The following is a 25826-nucleotide window of genomic DNA, read 5'->3' as shown; positions in this document are numbered from 1 at the left end:
AAGGGTTTATCTCATCTGAGACATTGGTGGCATATCCCTAAGATATGTCACCAAGGTTAGATAGGTGCGGGTCCCACCTCTATCTCCAGAACAGGACCCCAAAGTGAATGGATAGCAGCCGCGCATGCACAGTCACTCTCTATGGGACTGTCGATAGCACTGACTCGACTATCTCCAGCAGTTCCATAGAAGTGAATGGAGCGGTGGTCAAGCTTGCGCGGTGCACTCTCCATTCATTTCTATGGGACTACTTCTGAAAATAGCCAAGCGCACTTGCTCAGCTATTTCCAGAACTCAATGGAGAGCACGTCGCCATGTGCGTTGTGCTCTCCTTCGCTTTCGAGGGCCCGATAAACCACCAATTTCTCAGATGAGATGACCCCTTTAAAGAGGTTTTCTGGGATTTTAATATTGATGACCTATCCTTCAAAGAAATCTCCTGTGAGCTGAACACAGAAAAACAAAATCTCTCTCATGCCTGGACTACACCGACACACTGTAACAACTTGTGCAGAGAGCCCCTGGGAGAGCCAGAGCAGAGGATGGGAGTGGTAGTGATCCTGATGAGATGTTGTGTCACTGTTTACTCCCCCAGGCCGTTGCTCCCTGGTAATCGGTTCATTGAAAATTGCAAGGAATCAGGCCAGAAGTAAAAGAACAAAAATCACGTTTTACTAAATGCAAAATAAGAGCAACAGTATATCCAGCAGTAGTTTGCACACAGTGCAGTTTCTGTTCCCAGACGATGAGGTATGGTGGCAGACAGTAGTACTCTAAGTATACCAGCCAGCAAAAGTCTCTCTATCCTGATAATGTTGCTAACAGCATTAAGCTGGCACTTATGGCTATAAGTATCCACTTTTGAAATGCAAGCTTTTGAGTGTGCCTGTCCAGAACTGTGGTGATGGGTGTCTTAACACATTTCCCCTCACCTGCAGCGGAGTCTGCATAGCCTTAGTCCTGATCACTCTGCTGACTGTAAACTTAGTGCCTTAAGAACTTCTGTGGCCTGGGACCCTGCAGTCTCCCTGGAGTAGTGGTCCTCACAGATGAGCTGGATCTCTAGTCCCAAAGGGCCTTGGAGCAGGAGCAGACAGGTGGATGTGCCCCTCTACCCCAGGCTTACCAAGCTTAATCCTGTCCCCTGACAGGAAGTCGGACCAGCCCACTGCTATCAAGAGGGAGGGGGTGGAGTGGTTAGCTGTATTCCCAGTGCCACCCATACGCCAACTGCAGATTTATCAGTGCATAGCGTGTCAAAAACATTACAAACTAAAAATTTGCAGTTTTGCCCATTTCTGGGATACTGTGCTTGCAGCTAAGGGAAGGGCTGTCATGCAATGTGTGAGGTATTGAAATATAAAGTATGGCCTCTTTGACATGATCGTATTTGCAGTCCGTGTATGGCATGTATTTTGTGTCCTGGAATCCACTGCTAGGGCATAACATTTCTGTCAGTGTTTGAAATATGCAGCATGTCCGAGTTTTGCTTCCAAATACACCCACTGTAGTCTATGGGAGTGCATCAAAAATGCAGGAAGGAAGCAATACGCATATAAATCCTGATGAAATACTGAAGCAATACTGATGACAATCTGAATGGTAAATCATCTGGAATCTGTGCATATTCCGGGGCCGGAGAACCGATAAGAGGCCTATATAAGAGGGTTCCCTAGATTTTTTACTGCTCAGTGATGGGAAATCCCTTCAGCACATCAGTAAAGCCATACTGGGCCATGGGTGGCTCCTGTATGAACAGCGGTGCACACCTGTAGGCTCCTACTCCCTTTACAGCCTCTTTGTGTGTTTGCCCTTTCCTTTTATTGCACATACAGCCTGCCCCGCCGCTCACACCCTGCTGCGTGCTTACTTTACAGGAATTTTACACATTCCTCCACCTTTCTGTCATTCTCTCTATAAACCCTCTGTTTACATTTCTTGTGACAACCAAAATCAGCCATCTTCCTGATAAGTAACCCTTCTAAACGCTGACGCTGAGAAGCAATCAGTGTGATATATAAGGCCGGGTTCAGACAAACGTGTTTGGCCAGTGAAACACGCTGGGGTCTTTTATCAAAACTGGTGTAAAGGAAAACTGGCAACCAATCAGATTCCACCTTTCATTTTCCAAAGGAGCTCTGAAAAATGAAAGGTGAAATCAGATTGGTTGCTATGGGCAACACCAGTTTTGATAAATCTCCCCCCAGTCAGTGTGGCGACCGTATTTTCGACCATGACTCTGAGGCCTAAATAGAGATTTATGAGCCTGTGATTTCCTCGGGTCTCCTGTACTGTACTTACAGCATCATTTCAGTACAGATCAGTAGACCCGCAGTCCAGGTGGAACTCACAGCATCATAGATCTCAATGATCCAGTGATTACAGGTTAGTCGAATCGCGGACGGTCCAGGAAATGCAGCCATTGCACGAACCGTCTTAATGTGTTGAACACGCTTGTCTGAAACCGGCCTTACAGTCATTTATTAGACCAGCTGTGGCACAGGGATGTCTTGACAAAATGAAAATAGACTCCAACACACACACTGGGGCACTTGACGTAAAATAGTCGCAAGTCCTCTTGGTCGGTTTTATGCCATGTCCACCAGTTGGGAGTGACGGGGTCGGGGAGTGTTGGGGGCCCTGACGGGGCCAGGACTCTAGCCCTGGCAAATGTACTAATATTTATGTCTGGAAAAAGGCGTAAATGTTAGCTAAAAACTACTAGTTTTTGCGCCAGGCACAAGGACTGCCACAGATGCGCCTAATTTATGACATGGCGCACGCTTCACCACAAATTAGACAATGCTAACAGCAGCGCAGAGGGGGAAACTAAGAGCAGCATAAAAAGCCGGTCTCAGTAAATGACAGTCTCTATAGATCACCTGCTATGCATTGGGTGCTACTACATTCACCAATTACCCTTTAGATGCCATTAAATATTAACTGGTGTTTTTACCCGTTCTTATTTTTTTTATTTTATTTTTTCAAACCACCATCATCATCATCTGACACACAATTTTACTTTAAACAGTCTCTTTGGAAATATATGGGCACCTACACACATGAATTTGCACTGGGACTTTTTTTTTTTTTTTTTTAAGGGGGAGTCTGTAAAAATACCAGAATAAGGGCTCGTTCACACAAACGTCTTTTGTGTTCCGTATACGGGCCGTTTTTTTTGTTCCCTATACGGTCCGTATACGGAACCATCCATTTCAATGGTTCCACAAAAAAAAACGCAATGTTCTCCATAGGCATTCCGTTACCGTATTTCCGTTTTTCCGTTCAAAAATAGAACATGTCCTATTATTGCCCGCAAATCACGTTCCGTGGCTCCATCAAGTCAATGGGTCCCACAAAAAAACGGAACACATACGGAATGTACTCCGTATGTCTTCCGAAACTTTTATGCCCAGCCCAATTTTTTCTATGTAATTACTGTATATTGTATGTGCCATACGGAAAAACGGAACGGAAAAACAGAATGGAACCGGAAACACTACTGGAACAAAAAACAGAAAAACTGATCCGTTAAAAACGGCCCGCAAAACACTGAAAAAGCCATACGGTCGTGTAAACGAGCCCTAAGGGTGGGTTTGTACTAGTGTTATGCCATTCCGTTATAGGTTCCACTTATATCAGAATATAACGGAATTTGTAGACGGAATGCAAAACGGGAACCTTTAATAGAAGTCTATGGGAAAGCATAATGGATCCGTCTGGTTTCCTGTTGACAGGACTTTGTTTCCGTCCTGCCCATAGACTTCTAATAGGATGAAGCAAAACGGAATGCCTTTTAAAGGCTTCCGTTTTGCATTCCGTCTACAAATTCCGTTATAAACGGAACCTATAACGAAATGGCATACCGCTAGTGCGAACCCACCCTAACCTGCATTTTTGCAACTTTTGGGGTGTTTTTTGCACACAGTGAGGGTCATTTCTCAAAAACAGTCATCTTACCCATTTCTTTGATACTTCCTGCGCTGCAGAAGGATGCACCTAATTAGGTGCATCCTCCGGTAGTCCATTTGCTTAGATTGAAATAGACTCCAGCCTCTGACTGGACTAGATTTCAATCGTCATGTACACCACAAAACAACGGATTTGCCGGGGCTGATGGCCCAGCCCCCACTTCCTAATGTAAAAACACCACGTGAGTCTAAATTTTGGCACACAAACTTTAAAATGTCATACAACAGAGATGTGCAACTTTTTACGGCAAAAAAATTGCATTAGAGGTCAAGATAAATGACCCCCGGCCCCAATGTGTTTGTCCACTAGCTGTTTTCTTCATGCCTCGGGGGGGAAAAAATACCAAGAAATAGAGCATTCTGTGTTTTTGAAGAAAAGCGAGAAAGACAAAACAACTCCACCTAATGAACAAAAATACCAGAAGTAAAATAAACTCTTGTAAGTTCTATGCTTCATATTTCCTATAGAGTCTATATAGTATAGACCTTCCGTTGACATCTGGGGGTGGTGTTTCTACCACACAAAAAAATAAACTAAACACCACTAAAACCACAAAAATGCTGAACACCGCCAGCAAAAACCTGTGTGTGAACCCACCCTTATAGGGCGGCATTTACAAACACCGGCTTTTTACGTCAGTCAGTTTCCCAAAGCTCCTAATTTATGACGAGGCATTCACACGTCCGTAGTTTCAGTCCACATTTTTTGCGGACCAGATGCTGGCCCGTTCATTTCAACGTGGCCACAAAAGATGCGGACAGCAGAGTACATAGAACATGTCCTATTCTTGTCCGTTTTGCGAAAGGGCAGGACGCGCTGATCCGCCAAATGTGGAACAAACACGGGGGGGGGGGGACCTAAAAAAAAAAAAAAAAAAGGGATACTGTTTCATGAATGCTCCCTTAAAAAACGACTCCAGCACCTGATTTCCAGGCGTAAAAGATAGTAAATGTGTCAGAGTCCCAAAAACGCCTATACAGGCATTCACAAAAGTGTTGTCACGGCTGAGGATGGGGAAAACCCTCAGCCGTGCGATGTCAGGAGATGTAAGTTGCTGCTCTGCCAGGACCACAGAATTAGGGAGCAGGTCACCTCCTATCGCATCCCTAATCTGACCCTGACTCCTAGCTGCATGAGCCGACCTTGAAGGTAGGAGGGCTCATGCTCAGGAGTCTAAAACTGGCTGAGCTGCAAGGGGATATAAACATAAACAGACTATGGACATGGCAGGAGAGTGAAAGACTTCCACCCCTACCTGCCACAGACACACTGACTGGATCCCTGGACACAAGTGCTGAAGTCCAGACACAGACATAAAAGGACACAGCACACATAAACACACAGGAAGTCAGAACCATAGCTGCAATAATAACAGACACCACATAAACATAACTTAACATCACATATAAACATTTGCTATGACCACAAGGGTGGCCCTCACTGGCAGATGGTATTAGGTAGGAGGATGACTCCAGCAGACCATGGCTGAAGTACCCCTCTGACTACTGCTCTCAGCAGAGGCTATATAGGCCCAAGTAGCCACACCCACACAGACACACCCAGTGCTCACAGTCTAGGAAGGGAATTAACCCTTCTCACACCAGGGAAGGGAAGACAGCCACTTAAAGGGGACGTGCACCCATAAATAAACCTCGTGCACACATACAAACACACCAAGTCAGGTGCAACCGCATGCACTTGACAGCAAGCTGCCTAGCAACCGCTCAGGCCGCTATACTGCCAAAACATCATAAGAACATGTTGCCAACGGCAACCACAAGTGAGGCAACATACAAGCGGCCCTCACCTGTGGTTGAAACAACCACACGAGACCGCAGGCAACAGCTTGCGGTTTAGGAGTCACGACCATGACCATGGTCGTGACAAGTGTCTTACAACAATTTTTACGCCGAGTGCTGGAGTCAAAATATTTATAAATGACCCTCATAGTGATGCATTTGTATAAGAACATGCATCAAAAATGTATCTAAGGGCAGCTAGGTGATCTGTGCCTAGGTTTCAGTGTAATGAGGTGGTCCTCTTGCTAGGGGGAGCTGTTCATCCTTTTGTCTACACAGTAACAGACAGTACCACCCTGGACCTGCGTCGCTCCCACCTCTGGATCTCAGCTACCATCTTCCGTTCAGCTCTGTCCAGAAGTGCACCAGGCATGTGTACACACCAGCCCTTCTACCCAGTTTCAGTGATCTTAGTACTGTTACCTGGAAGAATCAGTCTCACGTCAGTGCCCTTTCAGAACAGTACACATTCCTTTCTGCTAAAGTGTATTGTGTTAGTGTATGATGTGTAATTCTCAGACTGTTATTTCCTTGTATTTATGTCACTCCATAGTCAACACTGATTGTTGGTTTTGTTTTCAGCAGACACTTTCAACAGGAAGATATTATATACAGTATGTCATCTTATTATTAAGGGGATTTTCCCGGGAAATATTTTTTTTTTTAGAAAGCAGAGTTGGAATGGGTTCAAAAATACTCTACTTCCTGCTCCTGGGCTCAACACATGGGAAATGGCTTGGCTTGCTCAGCCAATCAGTGACTACAGTGACCCACCTCAGCCGGTGATTGGACAGTCCAAGCCATTTCCTGTGTGTCGAGTCCAGGACCAGGAAGTGGAGAGCAGTGGGGACTGGAGTGGCACCGGAATAGCTGGTGAAGGCAAATATTGATTATTTATAACCCATTCTGAACCTATTTTAAAAGAAAAATAGATTCCCTAGAAAACCCCTTAAAAAATTCTATGCATCTATTACTGGCGTCACCATTATGGAAGCCATAATGTCAGGATTACGGCACAAGATCGCTGAGACCACTGACTGGCTGCAGCAGTCACGTGCTGCCCGCTTGTAAACAAACACCAGGTGGATCGCCGGAGCATCTGTTGTTACTGCAGGGGATAAGTACTATTTTTTTATTATTATATAACATTTTTTGCTGTTTTTATTTTATTTTTTTCAAAGGTCAGTCAATCCTTTTAATCAGAATGGGTTTTTGGACCTGATTTGTAAATGAAACAGTTCATGTGGAGGTACTCTACTGGGACTGTTTATCAGGGAGATCCTGCTCAGGATAGGTCATCAGTATCTGATCTGACCCCTGAGACCCCTGCCAATCGGCTGTTTCAAGAGACTGTGGTGTCTCCTCACAGCTCACCAAGCACAGCGCCGTACATTGTGTAGTGGCTGTGCTTGATATCGCATCTCAAGCCCATTCACTTCAATGAAATTGAAGTGCGTCTAGGCCATGTGATCGATGAACGTGACATCACTGGTCTAAGTTAAGCTGCGGGAAGGCCACGGCGCTCTAGAGGATAGGTGATCAGTATGAAAAAGTCAGAAGATACCTTTAAGACCCTTGTGTTGAGACTGATTGTAATTTGTAACTGGCAGATAACACAGAACTTATAGTATCACTAGTGGTGAGTGAATAGATTCAATATTTATCGAATTCAACTCAAATGACCCAAAAATTTGGGTCAAAACCGAATTTTTGGTGATTCGCTTCAGGTTAATATCTCAAACTTTTTCTGATCAGAAGACAGAACAGATGAAAAATAAAGATGGAGGATTACATGACCCCAGGCGGTGTGTGTGTGTGTCTACACAATGGCAAGCATTTGCTATCAAAAAATGAAAAAATTTCAAAACATTTTTAAAAATTCTTTAAAAAAAATCTTTTTGTGCGTTTTGCTTTGAAAGAGGCTGTTTGTTACTATCAGAAGCCATACCTTTACCCATCGCCATATATGTCACTGTCCCTTTAGGATTAATAACACTGGCTTGGCAGTAAACAGCTTGAAATGAGCTGCATACAGTCCCAGGAGGCCTCGGAGCGTCATCCACAACTTTTCAGTTCAATTGGAGCACTTTCAATTCGGGTCAGATTTATTCGGAGATGGACCCAAATCGAATTGCCAGACTTATTCGGCCAAATCAAATTCCAAGAATATCGTCCATCTCTATCTAATACCATCTAAAGCGGATGACACCATTAGATGGTCAAAGTATTTTTTGTAATTTTGAGGTTTTTCCTTTAACCCCTTAAGGACCCCCGCCGTAAATGTACAGCGCTGGTGGACGTGAGTTAAGGACCAGCGCCGTACATGTACGGTGGGTTGATCGGGCGGTGCAGGAGCTGCGCCCGCCTGATTAGCGGCATAGACCCGGCAGTCACTGACAGCCAGGCCCCTGCTGCATATGCTGGCATCAGTGAAAACACCGATGCCGCAAGCCCTCTGCGCGCCGCATCGGTGCAGGTGCCCTCCGCATCTCCATTAGGTCCCCGCACTGCAGTGACGGGGACCCGATGGCAGAGAAGGCAGCCCAATGCCTTCCATAGGCATCGGGGCTTGCCTTCTAAGGAAGCCTGTGAGATCCAGCCCCTTAGGCCCCCTGCACACGAACGTGTGCTTCCCGTTGCCGTATTGCGGACCGCATTTGCGGATCCACAATACACGGGTGCCGTTCCGTGGGCATTCCGCATCACGGATGCGGACCCATTCACTTGAATGGGTCCTCAAATCCGGAGATGGGGAATGGTGCGGAACGAAAGCACGGAACGGAACCCTACGGAAGCAGTATGGAGTGCTTCCGTGGGGTTTCGTCCCGTATTTCCGTTCCGCAAAAAGATATAACATGTCCTATCTTTTTGCTGAACGGCCGGATCGCAGACCCATTAAAGTGAATGGGTCGGCGATCCGCTGCGACTGCCCCACGGACTGTGTTCGTGCATTGCGGCCCGCAATTTGAGGGCCACAGCACGACCACGGGGTGCACACGTTCGTGTGCAGGGGGCCTTAGGCTGGGTCTCACAGGCAAGCTGTATTGTAATGCATTGCAAAGGGGATCAGGCCTCAGAAGATAAAGTCTCAGAGTGGGACAAAAAAAATGTGTTTTTCATAATAAAAAAATAACGTTTCAAGTAAAAAAAAAAAATCCCCAAATAAAACACATAAAATAGTAAAAAAAAAAAAAAGAAAACCAACAATATTGGGTATTTCCGCGTCCATAACGACCGGCTCTATAAAAATATCACATGATCCACCTCCTCACCTGAACGCCATCGAAAAAATAAAATAAAACTGTTAAAACAATAATTTTTTTGTAACCTTACATCACAAAAAGTGCAACACCGAGCGATCAAAAAGGCGTATGCCCCCAAAATAGTACCAATCAAACCGTCACCTCATCCTGCAAAAAAATGAGCCCCTACATATAACAATCTGGCATAAAATTAAAAAAAAATATGGCTCTCAGAATATGCAGACACTAAAACATGATTTTTTTGCTTTTATTGTGTTAAAAGTGAAAAATATTAAAATGTAGACATATTAGGTATCGCCATGTCCATACCAACCAGGTGTATTAAAATATCACATGACCTAACTCCCTTAAGGTGAACACCGTAAAAAAAAAAGCCATTTTTTGACACCTTACATCACAAAAAGTGTGATACCAAGCGATCAAAAAGTCATACGCACTCCAAAATAGTGCCAATCAACCCGCAAAAAATGAGACCCTATCTAAGACAATGGCCCAAAAAGTTAAAAAAAATATGGAGACACTAAAACATGATTTTTTTTGTTTCAAAAATGCTTTTATTGTGTAAAACTTAAATAAATAAAAAAAAGTATACATATTAGGTATTGCAGCGTCCGTAACAACCTGCTGTATAAAAATATCACATGAACTAACCCCTCAGGTGGACACTGTAAAAAATAAAAAAAGCAATTTTTTGTCACCTTCCATCACAAAAAATTTAATACCAAGCGATCAAAAAGTTATATGCACCCTAAAATAGTACCAATCAAACCGTCATCTCATCCCAAAAAAATGAGCCCCGACATAAGACAGTCGCCCAAAAAAAAAAAAACTATGGCTCCAGAATATGGAGACACTAAAAAATCTTTTTTTTTTTAAATGCTGTATTATGTAAGACTGAAACAAACAACCAAAAAAAGTAGTCATATCATATTTGTTATTGTCACGTCCATAACAACCTGCTCTATAAAAATAGCACATGATCTAACCTGTCAAATGAACATTGTAAATAACAAAAGTGTAATATAGAGCAACCAAAAATCATATGTACCCTAAAATAGTACCAACAAAACTGCCATCTTATCTTATAGTTTCCAAAATGGGTTCACTTTTTTGGAGTTTCTACTCTAGGGGTGCATCAGGGGGTCTTCAAATGTGATATGGCAGCTTAAAATTATCCCAGTGAAATCTGCCTTCCAAAAACCACATGGCGTTCCTTTCCTACTGCGCCCTGTCGTGTGCACATACAGCAGTTTATGATCACAAATGGGGTGTTTCTTTAAACTACAGAAACAGGGTAATAAATATTGAGTTTTGCTTTGCTGTTTACACTTGCTTTGTTATCGGAATAAAATGGATTAAAATGGAAAATCTGCCAAAAAAGTGAAATTCTGAAATGACATCTACATTTTCTTTTAATTCTTGTGCAATACCTAAAGGGTTAACAAAGTTTGTAAAATCAGTTTTAAATACCTTGAGGGGTGTAGTTTCTAAAATGGGGTCATTTATGGGTGGTTTCTATTATGTAAGCACCACAAAGTGACTTCAGATCTGAACTGGTCCTTAAAAAGTGGGATTTGCTTCAAGCCTTCTAACGTCCTCAAAAAATAAAATGGCATTCACAAAATGATCCAAACATAAAGTAGACATATGGGAAATATAAATTAATAACTATTATATGAAGTATCACTATCTGTTTTAAAAGCAGAGAAATAGAAATTTGGAAAGTTGCGAATTCTTCCAATTATTATTTTTTTTAATAAAAATGAAAAATATTGACTGAAATTTTCCACTATCATGAAGTACAATGTGTCACGAGAGAACAGTCTCAGAATGGCTTGGGTAAGTAAAAGCGTTCCAAAGTTATTACCACATAAAGTGACACATGTCAGATTTCCAAAAAACGGTCTGGGCAGGAAGGTGAAAAATGGCAGGGTCCTGAAAAGGGTTAAACTAATGCGCAGATGAATTTTTTGTTTTATTCTGGGTTCACATACATCACTGATGACTGAACCTTCACATTCTATTTCCTGCATATTTGTGGCTCCACTGAAAAACATTTTTTTTATTATTATTAAATGTGTAGAGAAAGTGATAATAAACATTTTTCCAATATAGTTTATTTATTGATTTTGCACTTTTTAATGAAAAACTGATACTGCAGTTTTCCCTAATCTGTCTTCACAGCGCAGTGAAGATGCTCCTCACACACTGCGCCAATCTCACTGCCTTCCTCATATATGACTAAAGCTGACCATAAATACTATATACATTTATATACTGCCCTTCTGACATTGATACTGTCAGCAGTGAGCACTGACAGCGTCCATGCAATCTGTACGCTCGGCACACTCGCTAACTAACTAGCCGCTGGGAGATGCAGGACAGTCGGCAGTGAAGTCTTCTCTTGATTGTTGACCTTGACACACGCACACCTACCTCCTGGAGAGTGTTCTTGATCTGGCCAACTGTTTGAAGGGTGTTTTGTTCACCAGGGAAAGAATTCTTCGGTCATCCACCACAGTTGTTTTCTGTGGTCTTCCGGGTCTTTTGGTGTTGCTGAGCTCACCGGTGCGTTCCTTCTTTTTAAGAATGTTTCAAACAGTTGTTTTGGCCACACCTAATGTTTTTGCTATCTCTCTGATGGGTTTGTTTTGTTTTTTCAGCCTAATGATGGCTTGCTTCACTGATAGTGACAGCTCTTTGGATCTCATCTTGAGAGTTGACAGCAACAGATTCCAAATGCAAATAGCACACTTGAAATGAACTCTGGACCTTTTATCTGCTCATTGTAATTGGGATAATGAGGGAATAACACACACCTGCCCATGGAACAGCTGAGAAGCGAATTGGCCCATTACTTTGGTACCTTAACAAGTGGGAGGCACATATGCAAACTGTTGTAATTCCTACACCGTTCACCTGATTTGGATGTAAATGCCCTCAAATTAAAGCTGACAATCTGCAGTTAAAGCACATCTTGTTCGTTTAATTTCAAATCCATTGTGGTGGTGTATAGAGCCAAAAATGTTAGAATTGCGTCGATGTCCCAATATTTATGGACCTGACTGTATATAAGGGGTCATTTACTACGATAAAATATGCCTAAATTAGGGGTATTTCAGGCGCAGATGGCTTTGCCCTGCTCACGCCAGGTCTAAAAAAGTGGGGGTGGCGTGGACGGGGAAGGGGGTGGGTCGGGAGCTGTTTTAGGGCTCATGCACACGACCATATGTATTTTGCTGTCCGCAAAAAACGGATCCGCAAAAAATACGGATGACGTCTGTGTGCATTTCGTATTTTATGGAACAGCTGGAAACGGAATGCACACAGAGTAGCTTCTGGTTTTTTTTTGCGGACCCATAGAAATGAATCGTTCCGCATGCAGTCTGCAAAAAAAAAAACAGGACGGACACTGAAAGAAAATACTTTCGTGTGCACGAATGCTTGAGCCCTTACATTTAGAACTGGTGCTGGATGTGCCGACGTTATGGAGAGGCCAGCGCCAGATATGGGGCTTTATTAAGACGGGTGCCTAAAATGCCAGTCTTAAAGGGGTTGTCTCATCATAGACAATGGGGGCATATCGCTAGGATATGCCCCCATTGTCTTATAGGTGCGGGTCCCACCAAGGTGGTGGCTGGAGGACTCCGGTCCAGCCACCACCAAGGCAGCTCCCTATAGAAGTGAATGGGAGAGCACCCTGCATGACCGGCCCCCGCTCCCATTCACTTCTATGGGCTCGACAGAAATAGCCGAGCCAGCGCTCGGCTATTTTCGCCGGCCCCATAGAAAACGAATGGAGGGCGGCTGCACATGCACAGTGCGCCATCCTTCACTTTTGGAGCTCTGTTCTCTATATAGGTGCAGGTCCCAGCGGGGACCCACACCTATAAGACAATGGGGGCATGTCCTAGCGACATGCCCCCATTGTCTATGATGAGACAACCCCTTTAATAAATGTGCCCCATAGACAGTATTTATGGTCAGCTTTAGGGTACTTTCACACTTGCGGCAGAGGATTCCAGCAGGCACTTCCGTCGCCGGAACTGCCTGCCGAATCTGTCAAAACGTATGCAAACTGATGACATTTGTCAGACGGATCAGGATCCTCATCCGTCTGACAAATGCATTAAAAAAGCCGGATCCGTCTCTCCGGTGTCATCCGGAAAAACGGATCTGGCATTTATTTTATTCAAATTTTTTGCGTTCTGAGCATGCGCAGACCGCAAAAACTGATCAGTTTTTCCTGAACACCAGGGCCAGATCCGGCATTAATGCATGTCAATGGGGAAAAATGCCAGATCTGGCATTCCGGCAAGTGTTCCGGAATTTTGGACGGAGATAAAACCGCAGCATGCTGCGGTATTAATTCCGTCCTGGAAAGTCAAAAAGACTGAACTGAAGACATCCTGATGCATCCTGAACGGATTGCTCTCCATTCAGAATGCATTAGGATAAAACTGATCAGTTCTTTTCGGGTATTGAGCCCCTAGGACGGAACTCTATACCGGAAAAGAATAACGCAAGTGTGAAAGTAGCCTTAGCCATATACAGTATGAAGGAGGCAGTGAGGGCAGTGCAGTGAAGGTAGATCAGGGAGAACTTCAGTATCCTTTTTTTCATTAAAAAGTGTAAAATCAATAAATAAAGTATTTTGGAAAAATGTGCATTATCACTTGCCCCACATATTTTTCAAAAAATAAAAGAAATGGCAGTTACACTTTAAGTCGGCCCAATAAAATGTTTTAATTTTTGTTTTGCTTTTGTACACCCAAAAAAAATGATACTGGAATGCGTTACTCCACTCTTAAATTAGGGAAGGATTTTTTTTTTCTTTTTTCTTAAACTGTCACCAAGACTATAAGTCCTGGATACTAAGACTACATGCACAAAAAAGTAAGTTAAAAACGGACAATTTTAACAGACGTTTTTTTCACTGATGCCTTTTTGAGAAACGGACGTTAAAAACGGACCCATTCAATTGTATGGGAGCCGTCTGTCAGTGAAAAGCGGACAAGATAGAACATGTTCTATTTTTTTACGTCCGTTTTTTACTGACCGTCGCAAAAACTGAATAACCCATAGACTACCATTGGTCTTAAAACGGCCGCGTGATGGCCGTTAAAAAAACGTCCATCACATGTCCGTTTTTCACTGTCGTCTGCATGTAGCCTAAAAGTCACACGCAAATAGTGGAAAAACATAATTCAATTATTCCCTCCTTGGTGATTAGAACAATATGTTGGGCACCTGATGAAGCTGCACGACATTCAGGGCAGCGAGACGGGGTTTTCTCCTCGTGGCATTGGAAGGGAGGTCCCTTGGATGTTATTCCTTTTCACAGTTCATATTTCTATTGAAATCACTTTTTCTTATATGTACTTTATCTTGCACATGCGATGTCACATTGTGAATTACTTCTTATATTTATCACCATCATGTTGTTGCTTTGTTTCTATTACTTTTGAATCGATCGTGGACTTTTTTATCATGAGCTGGGCTGTGAGTGGAGGCTTCCTTTATCTTTATGAAGACCATATCTTCTTGTGGTGTCTTTATTTTTTAGGGTAGATCCATTAAAGTTGTTATTTATCTTATATCTTGCTGTGCATCCGTTTTTTTGCATGTACTTTGATTATTATTCTTCCCTTGGGTGAAAAAAGTCACAAAATTTGGTCGTAAAGTTGTAGTAACATTGGGACCGTCATTTTCTGGTGATTTATACGGAGGTTTTAGTGACTGTGAAGCTATATCCTTTAAGAGAATCTACCACTACATTCGGTAACCCCAGCTAACACCACTGTTAGGGCTCTCTCACACGAGCGAGTAGCGGATTCATAGCATCCGGACTGAATCCCGACCCATTCATTTCAATGGGTCTGTGTACATGGTTTTTCACGCATCCTCTCTGTGATCAGGAGAAATCGCAGACTGTTCTATATTGTGCGTTTTTCACGCAGCCCTGACCCCATAGAAGTGAATGGGGCTTTTTTCATACTTGGACAACACCTTTAATAATATGGCACATAGTAAAGCCTTAAGAACAAGGTAAATCTTGTATGGTGGTACACAGGATCCTTGGTTCTTAGGCCAGTAGTCACTCCATATGGCACCTCTATATGTAATCATACTCTGGATTACTAGCAAAGCTCCATGATATGGTATGCCTCAATTTTTTTCACTGAATCATGAAAAAAAAACTTCCAGATTAAAGGGATTAATGACAAATGTAAAAAAAATGAAATCATATAGTACATGAGAATCTCTTTCTTACAAAGCTAGAACCGGCCCTGTACCTCACATGGATCCAGAGATCTCCCCATTCATTGCTTTGCTAGATTTATACCAAGCTGACAGCTCAGGGGAGTGTCTTTTCTGCTGCAGCTCAGGGGGCGTGTCCATGCTCTCCCTATCACAGCTCAGGGGGCGTGTCTCAGCTCTCCCTATCACAGCTCAGAAGGCAGTTGAAGGATGAAACTGAGCATGTGCGGCCATCTCAGTGAGCAGAACAAAGAAATAAGGAAAAAACAAACAGCAGGTGGCGCTATACAGATACATTTTATTGAATAACTCAGTGGCTATGCTAAATTTTTAATTACATGCAATTACAAAAGTATTCAGATCCAGGTGCTGTTTGAAAACTGTCCAATATTGTCTGTGAGACAAGCCTTTTAAGGCCTCGTTCACATTTCCATGTTCGTTTGACATTTGTGAATAAAATCTGCCTCTCTTTCTTCCATGAAGATGTCTGTGTTTGGTCCGTGTGTCTTTTTGCCCTCCATATGTCATCCTTATTCCACGGACAATACTCAAGTGAAAATTAATTTTAAAAGCATCTCCTATCAACGGTCAGTGAAAAACGGACCAAACACGGACGCAACGCAGATGCCATCCATGTTTTTTCACAGACTCATAGACTATAACAGGCACGTTTGGTCCGCATCACAGACCAAGGTAGTGCATGTCTCCAGGATTTTTAACCTGACCCACGGTCAGTAAAAAAATACTGATATTTAAACAGACACATTAAAATCAATGGGTACGTGAAAAACGTCTGTATGCTGTCCAATCGCAGCGCAGAGCGTCACAGTCAGAGAGAAGGTGAGTTTTTTTTCTCTCCCTGGATGTGACGCTCTGACCTTTGATTGGACAGCTCACAGCCAGGGTGAAGGAACACCTATTGAGAAAAAGGGCAGTCTCCTCCCCATTGCTCCGATGCTAGCAATTAGCATGCAGAGTAGGAGAATATACCCGGGGCCACAGTGGGCGAATGGAGCGGCACCCAGGAATAATAGTAAGTGCGGTGGGATCCCTAGGCGCCGCGCTACATATCCTGATAGTTAGTTTACATTATTTGGACCCATGAAAGGTCCTCTTTAAGCATGATCACAAAGCCTGCAGTTATAGAACATGTGTTATATTTGCCAGTCTTATAATGGTACTGTTGAAGGTGGAGGAACAGTGATAAGAAGGAACTCAACCGTATAAACTAAAAGGTGGATTCCTTTCTACAACAGTTGTACAGGGGAGTCTTATGTCCTCTAAGAACAAGTCCAGTACCTAGAAGACTATGGTAAAGGGTTAATTATTGCCAAAGAGTTAATGCAATGTTCTTAAGTTAAATGTTGTAATTTATTGTGTTGATGTGAAATCAATGTTAATGTATTGGCAAACTAATGGTTAACAGTTGGCAGACTGTGCTAGGTTGCCAGGAGATGGATTGGTTCTGCCCCCTGGTTAGAAGTTTAGTAGAGTCTAGTCTGAAGAAAGCTACAGGAGAGACATGTGTGCTGAAAGCTCCTGCATGGACTAGGCCCAAGCTCAGAGAATCTCTGTCTCCAAGACTATAGCTGCCAAAGAAGCAACAATGCTACCAAAGTACCCCTGAAGGAAAGAGACGAGTCATCTTAGAAGGTCTAGAACCCAGAAGATTGTGCATGGTGTTGATGAGAACTCAATGTTAATGTATTGGCAAACTAATGGTTAACGGTTTGCAGACTGTGTTAGGTTGCCAGGTGATGGACTGGTTCTGCCCCCTGGTTAGTAGTTTAGTAGAGTCTAGTCTGAAGGACATGTGTACTGAGAGCTCCTGCATGGACTAGGCCCAAGTTAAGAGAATCTTAGAGGGTGTAGAACCAAGAAGACTGTGCATTCAACACACACAACAAGGTATTGTGCACGTTTATTGTAGAAAGACTTTGCTGCTCTGAAGAGGGAACATTTCTAAAGTATCCCCCATACTTTGACACGGACTGGCTACACGTATCTAAGTTATGCACCCGTCAGTCCAGGAACTGCAGAAGAAGTTTAATAGAACCTAATTGCATTCCTGTGGTTCTGCTGAAAGACTGTAAACAGTTCTTTAGACAGAGAGAGAACAAGGGAGTATGACAACTATCATCATTGTTGCTCCTACACTGTTATTGCGAGAGGATAGCATTGTTGTACCTTGAAACTGTGCCTTTTGCTGCTATACATACTACTACTACCATTCCTATCTTCAATTCAGTAAAGATAGACTTTATTCAATCAATGGGCCTGATAATTGTCTCCACCATTCGTCGGCCCTGCCTTGCACCCAACCAAACCATCTACCATCAAGGGCACCTCAACTAACACCAGGCAGGAGCTCCATTACCAGTAAGTGCACTAAGGGAAAAAAGGGTGTGCCCCAGGAAGTGCAACCATGAACTGTGAGAGTACTACTACCATCAGAGCCACAACCATCACTCCCACTCTTTGCCCTGCACCTCCCCTCTGGGGTGCTGCGCAAGCATGTTATAATTCAACTGCTCAATCCTTCTTACTCCAATATCTGTCATCAGACAAGACCTGGTACCCTCCTATACAATATAATTTACTGGCCGGTCTCACTGAAATCTGTATATTGTGATAATTCAACAAAACATGTATTCACACAGTACAGGCTTCTAAACTGAATTGGCCAGGGATAACCGTGCTGGGGACTTTGAATTCTGAAATGGTACTTTCCTCTGGTTCTGAATTGTCAATATATTAGTTAATCTGCCTTTAAACGGGTTGTCCATTACCCTGTTACCCATTAACTGCCCCATTTCTGCTTGATCAGGAGTGGATTTGTCTCATGACCGCAGTGGTCAATCACTGGCCTCAGCAGTCACACATGTTAGAATAGCACATCACTGCTAGTGATTAACGGACAACGGACATGTTTTATTTTTTGGCGGGTCGTGGAACGGACTTACGGATGCGGCCCCATTGAAATGAATGGATCTGCATCCAATCCTTATAAACGCGGATCAGATTCAGACCAAAACCGCGGCCGTTTGCATGAGCCCTTAATGTATTTTTTGAACAGGTTAGCATACTTTCTATTTGGCAAAAGTAAAATCCCTAAGAAAACCCATTAACCTGCATTAGTAGGCTAACTTTGGATGTCAGATTTTCTATGCACTTATAGCTAAGACCTTTGAAAATGTAGAACAGGTAGCATTGAGAACCCTTTGATTCCCACACAAGCCTTTAAATATCTGCACTAAAATTATGCAAGATAAGGTCATCCTAGAAACAGGTCCTGAGGCTACTATGTGACTTCTGGTGGAAGCTACAGTTCAGGTTGGATTTGTCTTTCACCTCCATCCACATCGGTGATACAGTATGTTTGTGTTCCTTTTTGAAGGCACTGCAACGTTACCAAACTGGTTAACAAATCGGTCACATGGCCTAGGTGCAGCTCAGTCCCATTACTACCAAGTCCCATGCAACACCAAGCATGGTCACCATCCAATGGCTGGCACTGTGCTTGGCAAACTGTGGGGAGTCAATGGCGCTCACCGGAGCACTGCAGCCTGTTCAAAACAGCTGATCGGCTGGGGGTACCAAGAGTCAGACCCCCACCAATCACATACTGATGACCTAAACTGAGGATAGGTCCGCAGTATAAAACACTCGGAATACTTCTTTAAGCCAGATTTATCAACTGCAACTGCAAATATTCTCAAAATGATTGCAATGTTACTCCAGTAAAGGAGTAAAAGGTGGAGTAACAGCTCAAAACAGAAGTGTTAGACTTAGGCCTGTCTCACTTCTGCGTTTTAAGCAGATCCGCAGCCTGCCAGATAGGTCACTGTCGGGCGCTGCCGGAATTCCTTCCGGCCCCATAAACTATAATATTTGCCAGGTTTCGTCCGGATCTCCATTGGTCCCCATTATAGTGAATGGGATCAGACGGAATTCCAGCAGTGCGCGGCGGTGACGGATCCGGCAGGCTATTCCTGGCTCAAATGATGGCAATGCAAAAATCCTGCTAAATTAAAAACTCTCCTCGTGATATCAGTCACCATTTAGGGTTTAATGCTGACCTAAAACAAGAAAATGTGGCATTTCAAACTTTAGCACAATTTATACACGTGTAAAGGAGTTATCCCATGGTTGATGTAGACAATGAAAATCAAACATCAAATAGTACATGACAATCTCTTTCTGACTAAGCAAGTAACAGCCCTGTACCCAGGGGGCACCGCCAATGAGGCGAGGTGAGGCAGCACCAGGTAGAGACAAGTGGGGGGCAGCGGAAAGACCGTGGGCAATGAATGCTTTTATCGTGGAAGCAATAATCTCTGCATATTCAACTGTATCGCTGTATTAGCCTGTCTGTTTTGTAGGACTACATGTAATGTTTTCCAAGTATGGCTTTAACAGTAAGGCTGGAGGGAAGGGGTTAGGTCAGGGGTGCACCACCAATGAGGCGAGGTGAGGCGATTGCCTCAGGCAGCACCAGGTAGGGGCAAGATGGGGGGCAGCGGAAGGGGGATTATCTGTTTCTGCAGTATAGTATTGGGAAGCACAGTGGGCACAGTGTGTGGTGCTTTAGCTCTGTATGTAATGTTTTCCAACTATGTCTTTAACAGTAGGGCTGGAGGATAGGGGTTAGGTTAAGAAATTGGCATTGGAGGGGGGGGGCGGTTAGGACTTAGGGTGAGAATTTGGCACGTGGGGAGGGCGTCATTTCAGTTTTCACCCCAGGCAGCAGAAAGGCTATGTACCTCACATAAATCCAGAGATTTGCTATTGCTATTTGTTATCCAAAACTCACAGATATTAAGGGCAACATTTCAGCAGAACAATTTGCCTTTTTCCAGCATGGTAGGGTACATGCCCAAGCTGGCATGCCTATCGCCATGGAGCAGAAATTTTTTAAGGTGGAAGTAAAAGGATCAGGTATGTTGAAATCCAATGTGCCTGATCCCTCTTTCCCTGAGGTCTGATATCAGGGGACAGCGCCACACGCTTTGCATTTATCCCAAATTCCATATAAAAATGTATTCGACATCTTTGGTGTGTATTTGTACTGAGTTTACAGTAAGTGTAACCGCCATTTAAATTTTGTAATGTGTAGGGGAAGTGATCAGGAATTTTTTTGTAATATACTTTGTTAGGTGATTTAGTATTTTTATGTTAAACACTGGCTCAGAAGTTGGCGCTCTAGAAAGGAAAACCCGTCTTCAGTGCTCAGTGCAGTACAGTACTGTATACTGAAGACGTTCCCGGATCCAGCCTGCCTCTAGTCTCCCCTCCTAAAGGCGTGGATATAACTGACTGGTATACTATACATTCATTTCTCACCTGTCTCCCTGACATCTACATAGTCAGTAGTGAGCGCTAGTGTTGGGCGAATCGAATTGAGCAAATTGACGAATTTCCTCGTGCTTCTTGGTAACGAATCAATTTCCCTAAAATGGCAGTAAAAAATGTTAAAAAACATACTTACTTCATCCATTTGAGCACGAAGAGCCCACCGCCGCCATCTTGATTGAAGATCCCGTGCGCGGTGACGTATGACATCACAACATCGGCCGACTTGGTGACGTCATCAAGAGCCTGCAAGATTTCACGCTGGATCTTCAATCAAGATAGTGTCGGCCGGCTCTTCGTGATCAAATGGATGAGTTAAGTAGGAGTTTATTTATTTTTTATTTTACACTGTAATATTAATGTCAGATGCCGCGATCAGCTATGAACGCGGCATCTGAGGGGTACAATGACAGGAAATGCCGCAATTGCCGTTCCCTGTCATTGTACCCGCTACTTACAAAGAAATGCGCTTCATGATGAAGTAATTCGTTGCAAAGTGAATCTCTTGTATAATTCGGTGAAGCAGCCGGATCGAATTTTACAGGACTTCGCTCATCTCTAGTGAGCGCTGACAGCGTATGCGTGCTCAATATCCCCGGAATAATCACTATTTAGCCACCAGGGAAATACAGAGAAGCCAGAAGCCAGCGCTCACCATTAAGGCCCCCTGCGGATCCGCAATACACGGGTGCCGTTCCGTGGGCATTCCGCATCAAAGTTGCGGACCCATTCACTTGAATGAGTCCACAAATCCGGAGATCCGGAATGGTGCAGAACGGAAGCATGGAACGGAACCCTACGGAAGCACTACGGAGTGCTTTCGTGGGGTTTCGTCCCGTACTTCCGCTCCGCAAAAAAATGTCCTATCTTTCAGCCGCATCTTTCAGCCGCGTTGTATCTTACATGGGACTGTATGCTGGAGGGGATGAAGGCAGGGGGAGTGATTTATTTTACATGGGACTGTATGCTGGAGGGGCTGAAGGCAGGGGGAGTGATTTATCTTACACGGGACTGTATGCTGGAGGGGCTGAAGGCAGGGGGAGTAATGTATTTTACATGGGACTGTATGCTGGAGGGGATGAAGGCAGGGGGAGTGATGTATCTTACATGGGACTGTATGCTGGAAGGGCTTAAGGGGGCCAAAATTTTTACTATGATACAGAGGGGGCCATTATAATAATAATAATACAGAGGGGGCCATTATATATTATAATTATACAGAGGGCATTATACTTATGGGCACTACGGGGAGGGGAGGTCTGTTATCTGAGGATAATAGTAAAGTGAGAAATCTAAAAAAAAATCTGTGAAACTCTACAGAGACGCGGCTGAAAGAAGGTATCATGACGGTCCTATCTCCGAATGAAGATGCTGAGGAAAGTCTTCATCACAGGAAAGGTCACTGGATGTAACAGGTATGGTGCGGTATTCTCCTGTATATTTCATAGCAATGTATGGTATGTGCATCCAAATATCTGTTTCACTGTAGGGTAGGGGGGGGAGGGGGTATATAGAATTTGGCCCACACTGCCTCAACCCGGCCCCAGACTTCAGGTCACACTGTGCGTGTTCTGAATTCTGGGGCCTCACACCCATCTACTACATTATCTGTACTCAGAGAGTTATCCCTGTGTTATCTGTGGTGTTACGTAGGACTGCAGGTGACATCTACTGCATTATTTGTAAAAGGGGGCGTGGTCACAAGTGGGGGTGGGGGGGGGGGGGGAATACTTGGCTTGCCCCGGTTGCTGGCAACCCACGCTACGCCACTGCATCACAGCACTATGTCTGTAGCATGTATGTATGGACAGCAGAGAAACAGTAATTCCTATCACACTACCTAACACCCTGCACTGGAACCTATCAGGAGTAGGATCCAGATGGAAGCACAGAGCACGGCAATGTCACTGCTCTCTCAGAACTGCAAAAAACAACTGCAGAAAATGGCTGCTGGGGAGGTTCTTATATAGTAAGGGGTAGGCAACTTTCCTATTGGTTGCTAGGGATGTTGCTAAGCTCTGAAAAAGATATTGCAGCCTTCTCATTGGCCCACAAGCAAGAAGGGAGGTTACTGATGAAAAATACGAATACGAATATATAACACTGTATTCTACATCTTCGCAAATTCTCAAGGTGACGATATTTGCGATAAAAATTTGTGATTAGAATATTCGCGATCAACACTACAGAAGACAGGGAGACAGAGAGAAGCACTTTTACTTGACATAGTGACAGTTATACTGTATATATCGTATGTATATAACTGTCCATATTTCAAGTAAAATTGCTTTTCCCTGTCTCCCTTTCTTCTGTACTGACTGTCAATGATGAACGCTGACTTCCTGGATCTCCCCAGTCGCTAGATAGTGATCATGCAGGGGATATCGGGCACACATACACTGCCAGCGCTCACAACGGGGAGAAATGAATTTATAGTATACCAGGTGAGTTATATCTCATGCCTGCAGGAGAGGCGACTAGAGGCAGGCTGGATCCGGGAACGTCTTCAGTATACAGTACTTTACTGCACTGAAGACAGGTTTTGCTCAGCAACGCTCATTTATATAATATAATAATTATTATATTTTTATATTTATATGCAATTTTTATATAATATAATTTTATTTAAAAAAATATATAAAATCACCTGATGACATATGTTATAAAAAAAAAACCTAATCACTTCCCCTACACGTTGAAAAAAATATATATTAAGTTACACTTTAGGCAACTGCTGCAGTTGGATATTGCACCTTTGTAATCGAGATTTTCGTAAATCTTATTCACACTCAGGACTATTAAAAAACGTCACAGTTTTCATACAAATACATTTTCAGCATCAGCCCTGGTTTGTCATGGTTGTGCCATGGTTTTTCACAGAAATCATTCAAAACTTTAGGTTCTTTACATGTGGTACCGCAACACAGAACCGTTTTTAGAAGCATTTCCCTCAAACGGTAGTTTTTGTAAATCCAAAATATATGTTTTTTTAGTCAAAGAAGTTGTTCGACTTTCCTCCACACCCTAACACTACTAGAAGAGGTAGCTTAAATGTAGTTTATTTGGCTAAGTTACATTCAGGGAGGTAGTAGCCATATTCGAGCTATGGTAGCTCCGGTAGGCACATGGTAGACGAGGACTCAGTTACAGATTCTGAATGGGCGCCCAAGAGCTTCATGTTAAACCTCTGATTATATTACATAAAAATAATGCAGATTTACAATCCCCTCAGGTTCTGAAAGCTGGGAAACTACCCATAAAGATGCTGTAATGGCCACCATTAACGTTGCTTCCTTCCAAAATCCAGCATCTTTAGCATAAGTCGTTAAGTCCAGAGTTCCATGACAATAAATCATCTACAATTATCACATTCGAAAATTTTCAAAAATTAGAATCACATAGCATAGTATCCAGTCAGATTTTATACAATATTACAAGTAGAGATGAGCGAATCGATTCTAAAATTCATAAATTTGACCCAGGCAATCAGGGTACTTTCAATTCGAATTTAATTGGAAGGTCAATTTGGCTGAATCAGACCCGAATTTAGAGAAATTCTCCCATTTATAATTGCAAGGTGGATTTAGTTATTTTCGAAGGGAATGTTCAAAAAAGTTAAGCAAAAAAATACAAGTAAAAATCTCAAAACAAAGTCCAAGAAATTAAAAAAGGAACATTTTTATGGTTTCCCTAGACCAGTTCATTGCAGTGGTTCCAATGGACAACTTTCAAAATTCTGTCTATGAGTCCATAGGTGAGACAGGTTTTACTAATAGTGCTATATATCTAGTGTAGGTTTCTGAAGCACAAGTTCAGGTATGACAGCAGGGAACCCAGGGATAAAGCTGCTAAAGTCAGGGAACGGAAAGCACTAAGGCCAACACCAGTCTCGGCTTCATGGACCTTGTGTGAGGTATGAAGTACGGAGAGGTGGACTTAGTGTCTTTCTTAAATTTGGAATTGCTTCAAAGTGCATTTAGAAAGTTTGAGTAGACTTCAGGCTTTAAGAAACAGAGCCAGCAGATACTATGTCAATACTTTAAGATCTCTCACAAGAGAAGCCAAGAACCTATCAACTTTAATCCTGGTCATATAAAGCTATGATGTTCTCACCCCCTCACCCACCCCCAAAAAGACAAATAATACAGAAAGTCACATCAGCGATAAGGGTCTTACCACGACCATGCAGTATGTCCTTTCCACCAGTACAAGCTGTGCTTTCTTGTCACTTCTGTCCCCTTAACCAACTCTCCCAGAACTGGAAATTCAACTATACTGAAACCTAGAATGACACCACGCCCACGGTCACACAGAGACCATTACTGTCACGCAGAGAGACAGGTACACAGGCTGTCACAAATGAGAGACTCGCTAATGAAATATGTAGTTGGAGGGCACAGAACCTGGTAGCAATCATATATAGTAAACTCAGGATGAAGAGATTCTAGAAGAGCACGAGCTAAACAGAGGCTCATAAATATGACAGTCCATGATATTAATTATAAAGCAATTACAAAAAGTGCCCTTCACTCTGGAGGACCCAGGACTCCCATGCATTCCAAAGTCAACCCATTGATTTCAATGGGTATGTGTAATTCCTCAACTCCCCTGTGGAGATGCTGTAGGGGAATTGAACAGCTGCTACTGGATTACCACACAGATTAGATCTTATTACTAAAGTCCAGGTTCACTTTGGTGGATACCTCTACCAAAAAGGTGGTTTCCAAAGGGACATACAAGCATGAGTTTGTTTGGTTGAAGTAGCCATGACTCTTTTCTCAGTGATCAGCACTAAGGTGGAGATTTATCAAAAATGGCTTAGTTGCCCATAGCAACCAGTCACATTCCACCTTTCATCTTCCAAACTTCTGAAAAATGATTTGTTGCTATGGACAAGTAAGCTAGTTTTGGTTGCTATAGGCAACTGGCTCGGTGATAGAAAACAGAGGGTGGTATTAACGGTACACACTCAGATTGGGTCACTGTCACTAGTGGGGTACCTCAGGGGTCAGTATTGGGCCCTATTCTCTTCAATATATTTATTAATGATCTTGTAGAAGGCTTGCACAGTAAAATATCAATTTATGCAGATAACACTAAACTGTGTAAAGTAATTAACACGGAAGAGGACAGTATAGTGTGTGTATATACTACAGGGGACAGTATACTGCATATATAT

The 25826-nt window shown here is 43.1% G+C and overlaps 1 protein-coding gene across 1 annotated transcript in view; it reads right to left on the bottom strand.

Moving 5' to 3' along the window:
- LOC120980388 (synaptotagmin-1-like) overlaps positions 1-24896 on the bottom strand; it is a 41237-nt gene extending 16341 nt beyond the window's left edge. The window contains exon 1 of the mRNA XM_040409473.1: positions 24824-24896. The gene's annotated coding sequence lies outside the window, so the exon portion shown is untranslated. The remainder of the gene's footprint in view (positions 1-24823) is intronic.
- Between the last annotated feature and the right edge of the window lie 930 nt (positions 24897-25826).

The sequence above is a fragment of the Bufo bufo genome, chromosome 10 (assembly GCF_905171765.1).
Source record: "Bufo bufo chromosome 10, aBufBuf1.1, whole genome shotgun sequence".
NCBI lineage: Eukaryota > Metazoa > Chordata > Amphibia > Anura > Bufonidae > Bufo > Bufo bufo.
The sequence above is the reverse complement of the archived record's forward strand: the minus strand, read 5'-3'. Positions and strand labels throughout refer to the sequence as shown.